Here is an 11,829-nt window from a genome sequence, read left to right as displayed (position 1 = left end):
ATAATATATATATATACACACAATAACACCTTACAATAATATATATATATATACACTATAACAACATATACATCACTGGGTCTGTCATCCACATGAAGACCAGATCACTGGTGATGTAGCCAACTATAACAACATACAATAATAATATATATATATACACAATAACACCATACAATAATAATATATATAGAAAAACAACATACAATAATATATATATATATACGCAATAACATACACTACATGACCAAAAGTATGTCCAACATCGTCCAACATCTCATTCCAAAATCATGGGCATTAATATGGAGTTGTCCTTTGCTGATATAACAGACTCTTCTGGGAAGGCTTTCCACTAGTTGTTGGAATATTGCAGCAGGACCTGCCTCCATTCAGCCACAAGAGCATTAGTGAGGTCGGGCACTGATGTTGGGTGATTAGGCCTGGCTCGCTGTCGGCGTTCCAATTAATCCCAAAGGTGTTCGATGGGGTTGAGGTCAGGGCTCTGTGCAGGCCAGTCAAGTTCTTCCACACGGATCTTGACAAACCATTCCTCATCTTATCAATCAACATAGACAGGGCTCTAACTCCTGTAGCTCCACAATGAGATAGGGTGCAGGCCAGGCAGCAGGCTGTTAGCCAACCTGCCAGCTTAGTGGAGTCTGCCACTAACACAGTCAGTGTAGTCAGCTCAGCTATCCCCATTGAGACCGTGTCTGTGCCTCGATCTAGGTTGGGCAAAACTAAACATGGCGGTGTTCGCCTCAGCAATCTCACTAGGATAAAGACCTTCTCGATTCCTGTCATTATTGAAAGAGATTGTGATATATCACATATCAAAGTAGGGCTACGTAATGTTAGATCCCTCACTTCCAAGGCAGTTGTATTCAGCATTTCACTGTAAGGTCTACTACACCTGTTGTATTCAGCATTTCACTGTAAGGTGAACACCTGTTGTATTCAGCATTTCACTGTGAGGTCTACTACACCTGTTGTATTCAGCATTTCACTGTAAGGTCTACTACACCTGTTGTATTCAGCATTTCACTGTGAGGTCTACTACACCTGTTGTATTCAGCATTTCACTGTGAGGTCTACTACGCCTGTTGTATTCAGCATTTCACTGTGAGGTCTACTACGCCTGTTGTATTCAGCATTTCACTGTGAGGTCTACTACGCCTGTTGTATTCAGCATTTCACTGTGAGGTCTACTACACCTGTTGTATTCAGCATTTCACTGTGAGGTCTACTACACCTGTTGTATTCAGCATTTCACTGTGAGGTCTACTACACCTGTTGTATTCAGCATTTCACTGTGAGGTCTACTACGCCTGTTGTATTCAGCATTTCACTGTGAGGTCTACTACACCTGTTGTATTCAGCATTTCACTGTGAGGTCTACTACACCTGTTGTATTCAGCATTTCACTGTGAGGTCTACTACACCTGTTGTATTCAGCATTTCACTGTAAGGTCTACTACACCTGTTGTATTCAGCATTTCACTGTGAGGTCTACTACACCTGTTGTATTCAGCATTTCACTGTGAGGTCTACTACACCTGTTGTATTCAGCATTTCACTGTAAGGTCTACTACACCTGTTGTATTCAGCATTTCACTGTAAGGTCTACTACACCTGTTGTATTCAGCATTTCACTGTAAGGTCTACTACACCTGTTGTATTCGGCGACGTGACAAATAACATTAGATTTGATTTGAATAACTGATCATAACCTTGATGTGATTGGCCTGACTGAAACATGGCTCCAGCCTGATGAATTTCCTGGTTACACTAGCGACCATATCCGTTGTGCATCATGCAAAGGTGGAGGTGTTGCTAACATTTACGACAACAAATGTCAATTTACAATTAAAAAAGACTTGAGTTTATCTTTTGAGGTTCTATTCATGAAATCTAAGCAGTTTTTAAAGCTATTGTTTACAGGTATCACGTCTACTCCCACTCTGGCGCTCAACATTGTTGGCTTATTAACCACCAGTCCTGGCAACCCATCATTACGCACAACCTGGCAACCCTCATTACACACACCTGGCAACCCTCATTACACACAGCTGCGCCCCATCATTTCACCTGGACTTCATCACTACCCTGATTACTTCCCCTTTGCTTCTACACCTGCATTGCTTGCTGTTTGGGGTTTTAGGCTGGGTTTCTGTACAGCACTTTGAGATATCAGCTGATGTAAGAAGGGCTATATAAATACATTTGATTTGATTTATCTAGCACTCTTCAGCATTACTCATCAGGCAGTATTGGCTTTGTTATCATGTCCAGACGCGTCTCTTATTTTGTATTCTCTCTCATATTAAACTTACCAACTGCACCTGCTTCCTGACACCCTGCGTCTTCGTTACAACAGGCCTCCTGGGCTGTATACAGCCTCACTGAGTTCCCTGTATTCCTATTGGAATTTGTAGTCATGGCAGATAATATTCAAATTTTTTGGTGACTTCAATATTAACCAGAGTAGTGATGCTAGTCGGGCGGGCGGGTGCGGGCAGCGAACAAAAATGTCCACAGACCCGCTCCAAAGGCTTTTCGGAGCCATCATCGATTCAGTGGGTTTTGTCCAACATGTCTCCGGACCTATGCATTGCCAGTCATCCCCTTGATCTAATTTTGTCCCATAAATATTGTGGATCTAGAGTAAATGTTTAACCTCATAATCCTGTACTATCGGACCACCATTTTATTACTTTTACAATCGCAACAAATAATCTACTCAGACCCCAACCAAGGATTATCAAAAGCCGTGCTATAAATTATCAGACAACCCACAGATTCCTAGATGTCCTTCCAGACTCCCTCCACCTGTCGGAGTACAAAAATCTGTTAACCACACAGTATCTAAATGTAACCTTGCGTAACCCTAGATGCAGTCACACCCATAAAAATTTAAAACATTTGTCACCAGAAATTAGCTCCCTGCTATACAGAAAATACCCGAGCCCTGAAGCTTCCAGGAAATTGGAAAGGAAATAGCACTCCACCAAACTGGAAGTCGTCCGACTAGCTTGGGAAGACAGTACCATGCAATATCAAAGAGCCCTCATTGTGGCTCGATCAGCCTATTTTTCCAACATAATTTAGGAGAATCATAACAATCCAACATTTATTTTTGATACTGAAAAGTATCAAAAAAAAATAATAATTGTGATTTTACTTCAGTTGTGATAAATTCATGAACTTCTTCGACAAAAATATCATAATCATTAGAAAGAAGATTACGGACTCCTCTTTCAATCTGCTTATTTTTCCAAAGCTCAGTTGTCCTGGAACAGAACTGCCAGGACCTAGGATCAATGGAGACACTCAAGTTTTGAAATCCTGCATCTCTTCACATAATTACGAAAATAGTCTTTAAACCTTCCAGCTGCATACTGGACCCTATTCCAACTAAACTACTGAAAGAGCTCCCTCCTGTGCTTGGCCCTCCTATGTTGAACATAATAAACAGCTCCCTATCCTCCAGATGTGTACCAAACTCACTAAAAGTGGCAGTAATAAAGCTTCTCTTGAAAAAGCCAAACCTTGACCTGAGAAAATGTAAAAAATGATCGGCCTATATCGAATCTTCCATTCCTCTCAATATGTTTTTGAAAAAGCTATTGTGCAGCAACTTACTGCCTTCCTGAAGACAAATAATGTTTACGAAATACTTCGGTCTAGACTGCACTCGTGAAGGTGGTAAATTACCTTTTAATGGCGTCAGACCAAGGCTTTGCATCTGACCTTAGTGCTGCTTTTGACTCCATTGATCAACAAATCCTAATTGGTAAACAAACAAGTTCTGGTTTAGATTGTATCCGTTGGAAAGATTACAGTCATCTGACAAATCAACTGTGCGTTTCGGTGTTCCTCAAGGTTCTGTTTTAGGACCACTACTGTTTTCACTATATATATTCTGCCTCTTGGTGATGTCATTCAGAAACACAATGTTAACTTTCACTGCTATGTGGACGACACACAGCTGTACATTTCAATGAACATGGTGAAGCGCCAAAATTGCCGTCCCTGGAAGCTTGTGTTTCAGACATAAGGAAGTGGATTGCAACAAATGTTCTACTTTTGAACTCAGACAAACCAGAGATGCTAGTCCCAAGTCCAAGGGTATTCGATGTCCCAAGAAACAAAGAGATCTGCTGTTGGATCTGACAATTAATCTTGATGGTGGTACAGTCGTCTCAAATAAAACTGAAGGACCTCTGTGTTACTCTGGACCCTGATCTCTCTTTTGACGAACATATCAAGACTGTTTCAAGGGCGGTTTTTCCATCTTCGTAACATTGCAAAAGTCTGAGACTTTTTGTCCAATAATGATGCAGAAAAGCTAATCCATGCTTTTGTCACTTCTAGATTAGACTACTGCCATGCTCTACTCTCTGGCTACCCAGATAAAGCACTAAATAAACTTCAGTTAGTGCTAAATACGGCTGCTTGAATCTTGACTAGATCATATTACTCCAGTGCAAGCCTCTACACTGACTTCCTGTTAAGGATAGGGCTGATTTCAAGGTTTTACTGCTAACCTACAAAGCATTACATGGGCTTGCTCCTACCTATCTTTCCGAGTTGGTCCTGCCGTACATACCTACATGTAGGCTACGGTCACAAGATGCAGGACTCATTGTCCCTAGAATTTCTAAGCAAACAGCTAGAGGCAGGGCTTTCTACTATAGAGCTACATTTTTATGGAATGGTCTGCCTATCCATGTAAGAGACGCAGACTTGGTCTTGACCTTAAAGTCTTTACTGAACAATCATCTCTTCAGTAGGTCCTATGAGTGCAGTCTGGGCCAGGGGTGCGAAGGTGAACAGCAATGCACTGGAAGGACGAACCGCCCTTGCTGTCTCTGCCTGGTCGGCTCCCCTCTCTCCACTGGGATTCTCTGCCTCTGACCCTATTACGTGGGCTGAGTCACTGGCTTACTAGTGCTCTTCCATGCCGTCCCTAGGAGAGGTGCGTCACATTGTGTCAGGCTTTGATGTGCTCGATTTGAGTGGGTTGAGTCACTGATGTGATCTTCCTGTCCGGTCTTGCGCCCCCTTGGGCTAGCGTTCCACATATCCCAGAGAGGTTAACTAACCTCCTTAATGAGCTTCAATGCCATACAACACTCCTTCTGTGGCTAGTAAAACCTAATGCATGCTTTTCAACTGTTCGCTGCCCGCACCCGCCCGCCCGACTAGCATCACTACTCTGGATGGTTCTGACCTAAAATACGTGGACAACTACAAATACCTAGGTGTCTGGCTAGACTGTAAACTCTTATTCCAGACTCATATCAAACATCTCCAATCCAAAAACAAATCTAAAAACAGTTTTCTATTTCGCAACAAAGCCTCCTTCACTCACGCTGGCAAACTTACCCTAGTAAAACTGACTATCCTACCGATCCTCGACTTCAGCGATGTCATCTACAAAATAGCTTCCAATACTCTACTCAGCAAATTGGATGTAGTCTATCACAGTGCCATCCGTTTTGTTACCAAAGCAAAGCGCCTTATACCACCCACCACTGCGACCTGTATGCTCTAGTCGGCTGGCCATCGATACATATTCGTCGCAAGACCGACTGGCTCCAGGTCATCTATAAGTCTATGCTAGGTTAAGCTCCGCCTTATCTCAGTTCACTGGTCACGATAACAACACCCACCGGTAGCACGCGCTCCAGCAGGTATATCTTACTGGTCATCCCCAAAGCCAACACCTCCTTTGGCCGCCTTTCCTTCCAGTTCTCTGCTGCCAATGACTGGAACGAATTACAAAAATCGCTGAAGCTGGATGGAGACTTCTATTTCCCTCTAACTTTAAACATCTGTAAATAGCCCACCCAATCTACCTACCTCATCCCCATATTGTTTTTATTTACTTTGCTGCTCTGTTGCACACCAGTATGTCTACTTGCACATCATCATCTGCTCATCTATCACTCCAGTGTAAATTTGCTAAATTGTAATTACTTCGCTACTATGGCCTATTTATTGCCTTACCTCCTCACGACATTTGCAAACACTATGTATAGACATAGTTTTTTTTCTACTATTATGTAATTGACTGTATGTTTGTTTATTCCATGTGTAACTCTGTGCTGTTGTTTGTGTCACACTGCTTTGCTTTATCTTGGCCAGGTCTCAGTTGTAAATGAGAACTTGTTCTCAACTAGCTTACCTGGTTAAATAAAGGAGAAATAATACAAAAAAAAATACTGTCTTGACCTCTGAATGCTCGGCTTTGAAAAGCCAACTGACATTTACTCCTGATGTGCTGACCTGTTGCACCCTCTACAACCACTGATTATTCTTTAACCCTGCTGGTCACCTACGAATGTTTGAACATCTTAAAAAACAATCTGGCCTTAATGACACTCTTATAATATCCACGCAGTAGAGAAGAGGACTGGTCACCCCTTATAGCCTGGTTCCTCTCTACCCAGTACATCCAGAAGAGGACTGGTCACCCCTCATAGCCTGGTTCCTCTCTACCCAGTACATCCAGAAGAGGACTGGTCACCCCTTATAGCCTGGTTCCTCTCTACCCAGTACATCCAGAAGAGGACTGGTCACCCCTCAGAGCCTGGTTCCTCTCTACCCAGTACATCCAGAAGAGGACTGGTCACCCCTTATAGCCTGGTTCCTCTCTACCCAGTACATCCAGAAGAGGACTGGTCACCCCTTATAGCCTGGTTCCTCTCTACCCAGTACATCCAGAAGAGGACTGGCCACCCCTCAGAGCCTGGTTCCTCTCTACCCAGTACATCCAGAAGAGGACTGGTCACCCCTCAGAGCCTGGTTCCTCTCTACCCAGTACATCCAGAAGAGGACTGGTCACCCCTTATAGCCTGGTTCCTCTCTACCCAGTACATCCAGAAGAGGACTGGTCACCCCTCAGAGCCTGGTTCCTCTCTACCCAGTACATCCAGAAGAGGACTGGCCACCCCTCAGAGCCTGGTTCCTCTCTACCCAGTACATCCAGAAGAGGACTGGTCACCCCTCAGAGCCTGGTTCCTCTCTACCCAGTACATCCAGAAGAGGACTGGTCACCCCTTATAGCCTGGTTCCTCTCTACCCAGTACATCCAGAAGAGGACTGGTCACCCCTCAGAGCCTGGTTCCTCTCTACCCAGTACATCCAGAAGAGGACTGGCCACCCCTCAGAGCCTGGTTCCTCTCTACCCAGTACATCCAGAAGAGGACTGGTCACCCCTCAGAGCCTGGTTCCTCTCTAAGTTTCTTCTTAGGTTCCTGCCTTTCCAGGGAGTTCCCACCGTGCTTCTACACCTGCATTGCTGGCTGTTTGGTGTTTTAGGCTGGGTTTCTGTTTAAGCACTTTGTGACATCTGCTGATGTAAAAAGGGCTTTTTAAATACATTTGATTGATGACTGTATGGACCTCGCTTTGTGCACGGGGGCTGTAGCATTAAGATTTCCCTTCACCGAAAATAAGGGGCCCGAACCATGAAAAACAGCCCCAGAACATTATTCCTCCTCCACCAAACTGTAGTTGGCAGTATGCATTGGGGGAGGTAGCATCCTCCTGGCATCCCACTGCCAGATGGAAAAAGAAGGATTCATCATTCCAGAGAACGTGTTTGCGCTGCTCCAGATTCCAATGGCGGCGAGCTTTACATTGCGCTTGGTGATCTTAGGCTTGTGTGCGGCTGCTCGGCAATGGAAATCCACTTCATATACAGACGAACAGTTATTGTGCTGACATTGCTTCTTGAGGCAGCTTGGAACTCGGTAGTGAGTGTTGGAACTCGGTAGTGAGTGTTGCAACTGAGGACAGATGATTTTTAAGTGCTATGTGCTTCAGCGGTCCCGTTCTATGAGCTTGTGTGGTCTACCACTTCGCGAATGAGCCGTTGTTGCTCCTAGATGTTCCCACTTCACAGAAATTTGCCAAACTGACTTGTTGGAAAGGTGGCATCCTATGACGGTGCCACGCTGAAAGTCACTGAGCTCTTCAGTAAGGCCATTTTACTGTCAATCTTTTCTATGGAGATTGCATGGCTGTGTGCTCGATTTTATAAACCTGTCAGCAACGGGTGTGGCTGAAATAGACGAATCCACTAATTTGAAGGGGTGTACTTTGAATATATAGTGTACTGCCAATTTCTCCAAAACGACATTGTAAGCGGGTTATGGTAGAGAAATTAGCATTCGATACTCTGGCAACTGTTCTGGTGGACATTTCTGCAGTCAGCATGTCAAAGTTTTAAGTTCCTTGGCGTACACATCATGGACTATCTGAAATGGTCCACCCACACAGACAGTGTGGCGAAGAAAGCGCAACAGTGCCTCTTCAACCTCAGGAGGCTGAAGAAATGTGTCTTGTCACCTAAAACCCTCAAATTTTTACAGATGCACAATCGAGAGCATCCTGTTAGGCTGCATCACTGCCTGGTACGGCAACTGCACCGCCCACAACCGCAGGGCTCTCCAGAGGGTGGTGCGGTCTGCACAATGCATCACCGAGGTCAAACTACCTGCCCTCCAGGACACTTACAATGTCACAGGAAGGTCAAAAAGATCATCAATGACAACAACCACTCGAGTCACTGCCTGTTCACCCCTGGCAAAGGGCAAAGGGTGGCTACTTTGAAGAATCTCAAATATAAAATATATTTAGATTTGTTTAGCATTGTTTTGGTTACTACATGATTCCATATGTGTTATTTCATAGTGTTGATGTCTTCCCTATTATTCTACAATGTATAAAATAGTAAAAATAAAGAAAAACCCTGGAATGAGTAGGCGTGTCCAAACCTTTGACCGGTACAGTAGATACACACACACACTGAGTGTACAAAACATTAGGAACACCTGCTCTTTCAACAACATAGACTGACCAGAAGAATCCAGGTGAAAGCTATGATCCATTATTGATGTTACCTCTTAAATCCACTTCAATCAGTGTAGATGAAGGAGAGGAGACAGATTAAAGAACGGTTTATAAACCTTGAGACAACTGAGACATGGATTGGATGCATTATTCAAACCTTGTCTCTGATTTTCAAGCAAATTTAAGTCAGGACTGAGACTGGACCACCCAGGAACACTCAACACCTATTGGAAAGCCATTCTGGTGTAACTTTGGCATAAAGATGTTATTAGTATTGTGGCATTATATTATGGGTATGCTTGTCATCAGGGGAGTTATGGGTATGCTTGTCATCAGGGACTGGGGAGTTATGGGTATGCTTGTCATCAGGGGAGTTATGGGTATGCTTGTCATCAGGGACTGGGGAGTTATGGGTATGCTTGTCATCAGGGGAGTTATGGGTATGCTTGTCATCAGGGACTGGGGAGTTATGGGTATGCTTGTCATCAGGGACTGGGGAGTTATGGGTATGCTTGTCATCAGGGGAGTTATGGGTATGCTTGTCATCAGGGACTGGGGAGTTATGGGTATGCTTGTCATCAGGGACTGGGGAGTTATGGGTATGCTTGTCATCAGGGGAGTTATGGGTATGCTTGTCATCAGGGACTGGGGAGTTATGGGTATGCTTGTCATCAGGGACTGGGGAGTTGTGGGTATGCTTGTCATCAGGGACTGGGGAGTTATGGGTATGCTTGTCATCAGGGACTGGGGAGTTATGGGTATGCTTGTCATCAGGGGAGTTATGGGTATGCTTGTCATCAGGGACTGGGGAGTTGTGGGTATGCTTGTCATCAGGGACTGGGGAGTTATGGGTATGCTTGTCATCATGGACTGGGGAGTTATGGGTATGCTTGTCATCAGAGACTGGGGAGTTATGGGTATGCTTGTCATCAGGGACTGGAGAGTTATGGGTATGCTTGTCATCAGGGACTGGGGAGTTATGGGTATGCTTGTCATCAGGGACTGGGGAGTTATGGGTATGCTTGTCATCAGGGACTGGGGAGTTATGGGTATGCTTGTCACCAGGGACTGGGGAGTTATGGGTATGCTTGTCATCGGGGAGTTATGGGTATGCTTGTCATCAGGGACTGGGGAGTTATGGGTATGCTTGTCATCAAGGACTGGGGAGTTATGGGTATGCTTGTCATCAGTGACTGGGGAGTTATGGGTATGCTTGTCATCAGGGACTGGGGAGTTATGGGTATGCTTGTCATCAGGGACTGGGGAGTTATGGGTATGCTTGTCACCAGGGACTGGGGAGTTATGGGTATGCTTGTCATCGGGGAGTTATGGGTATGCTTGTCATCAGGGACTGGGGAGTTATGGGTATGCTTGTCATCAGGGACTGGGGAGTTATGGGTATGCTTGTCACCAGGGACTGGGGAGTTATGGGTATGCTTGTCATCAGGGACTGGGGAGTTGTGGGTATGCTTGTCATCAGGGGAGTTATGGGTATGCTTGTCATCAGGGACTGGGGAGTTGTGGGTATGCTTGTCATCAGGGACTGGGGAGTTATGGGTATGCTTGTCATCAGGGACTGGGGAGTTATGGGTATGCTTGTCATCAGGGGAGTTATGGGTATGCTTGTCATCAGGGACTGGGGAGTTGTGGGTATGCTTGTCATCAGGGACTGGGGAGTTATGGGTATGCTTGTCATCATGGACTGGGGAGTTATGGGTATGCTTGTCATCAGGGACTGGGGAGTTATGGGTATGCTTGTCATCAGGGACTGGAGAGTTATGGGTATGCTTGTCATCAGGGACTGGGGAGTTATGGGTATGCTTGTCATCAGGGACTGGGGAGTTATGGGTATGCTTGTCATCAGGGACTGGGGAGTTATGGGTATGCTTGTCACCAGGGACTGGGGAGTTATGGGTATGCTTGTCATCGGGGAGTTATGGGTATGCTTGTCATCAGGGACTGGGGAGTTATGGGTATGCTTGTCATCAGGGACTGGAGAGTTATGGGTATGCTTGTCATCAGGGACTGGGGAGTTATGGGTATGCTTGTCATCAGGGACTGGGGAGTTATGGGTATGCTTGTCATCAGTGACTGGGGAGTTATGGGTATGCTTGTCATCAGGGACTGGGGAGTTATGGGTATGCTTGTCATCAGGGACTGGGGAGTTATGGGTATGCTTGTCACCAGGGACTGGGGAGTTATGGGTATGCTTGTCATCGGGGAGTTATGGGTATGCTTGTCATCAGGGACTGGGGAGTTATGGGTATGCTTGTCATCAGGGACTGGGGAGTTATGGGTATGCTTGTCACCAGGGACTGGGGAGTTATGGGTATGCTTGTCACCAGGGACTGGGGAGTTATGGGTATGCTTGTCACCAGGGACTGGGGAGTTATGGGTATGCTTGTCATCGGGGACTGGGGAGTTATGGATATGCTTGTCATCAGGGACTGGGGAGTTATGGGTATGCTTGTCATCAGGGACTGGGGAGTTATGGGTATGCTTGTCATCAGGGGAGTTATGGGTATGCTTGTCATCAGGGGAGTTATGGGTATGCTTGTCATCAGGGACTGGGGAGTTATGGGTATGCTTGTCATCAGGGACTGGGGAGTTATGGGTATGCTTGTCATCAGGGGAGTTATGGGTATGCTTGTCATCAGTGACTGGGGAGTTATGGGTATGCTTGTCATCAGGGACTGGGGAGTTATGGGTATGCTTGTCATCAGGGACTGGGGAGTTATGGGTATGCTTGTCATCAGGGGAGTTATGGGTATGCTTGTCATCAGGGGAGTTATGGGTATGCTTGTCATCAGGGACTGGGGAGTTATGGGTATGCTTGTCACCAGGGACTGGGGAGTTATGGGTATGCTTGTCATCAGTGACTGGGGAGTTATGGGTATGCTTGTCATCAGGGACTGGGGAGTTATAGGTATGCTTGTCATCAGGGACTGGAGGAGTTATGGGTATGCTTGT

Source organism: Salvelinus namaycush, unplaced genomic scaffold (genome assembly GCF_016432855.1).
Source record: "Salvelinus namaycush isolate Seneca unplaced genomic scaffold, SaNama_1.0 Scaffold2049, whole genome shotgun sequence".
NCBI classification, from domain to species: domain Eukaryota; kingdom Metazoa; phylum Chordata; class Actinopteri; order Salmoniformes; family Salmonidae; genus Salvelinus; species Salvelinus namaycush.
The sequence above is the reverse complement of the archived record's forward strand: the minus strand, read 5'-3'. Positions refer to the sequence as shown.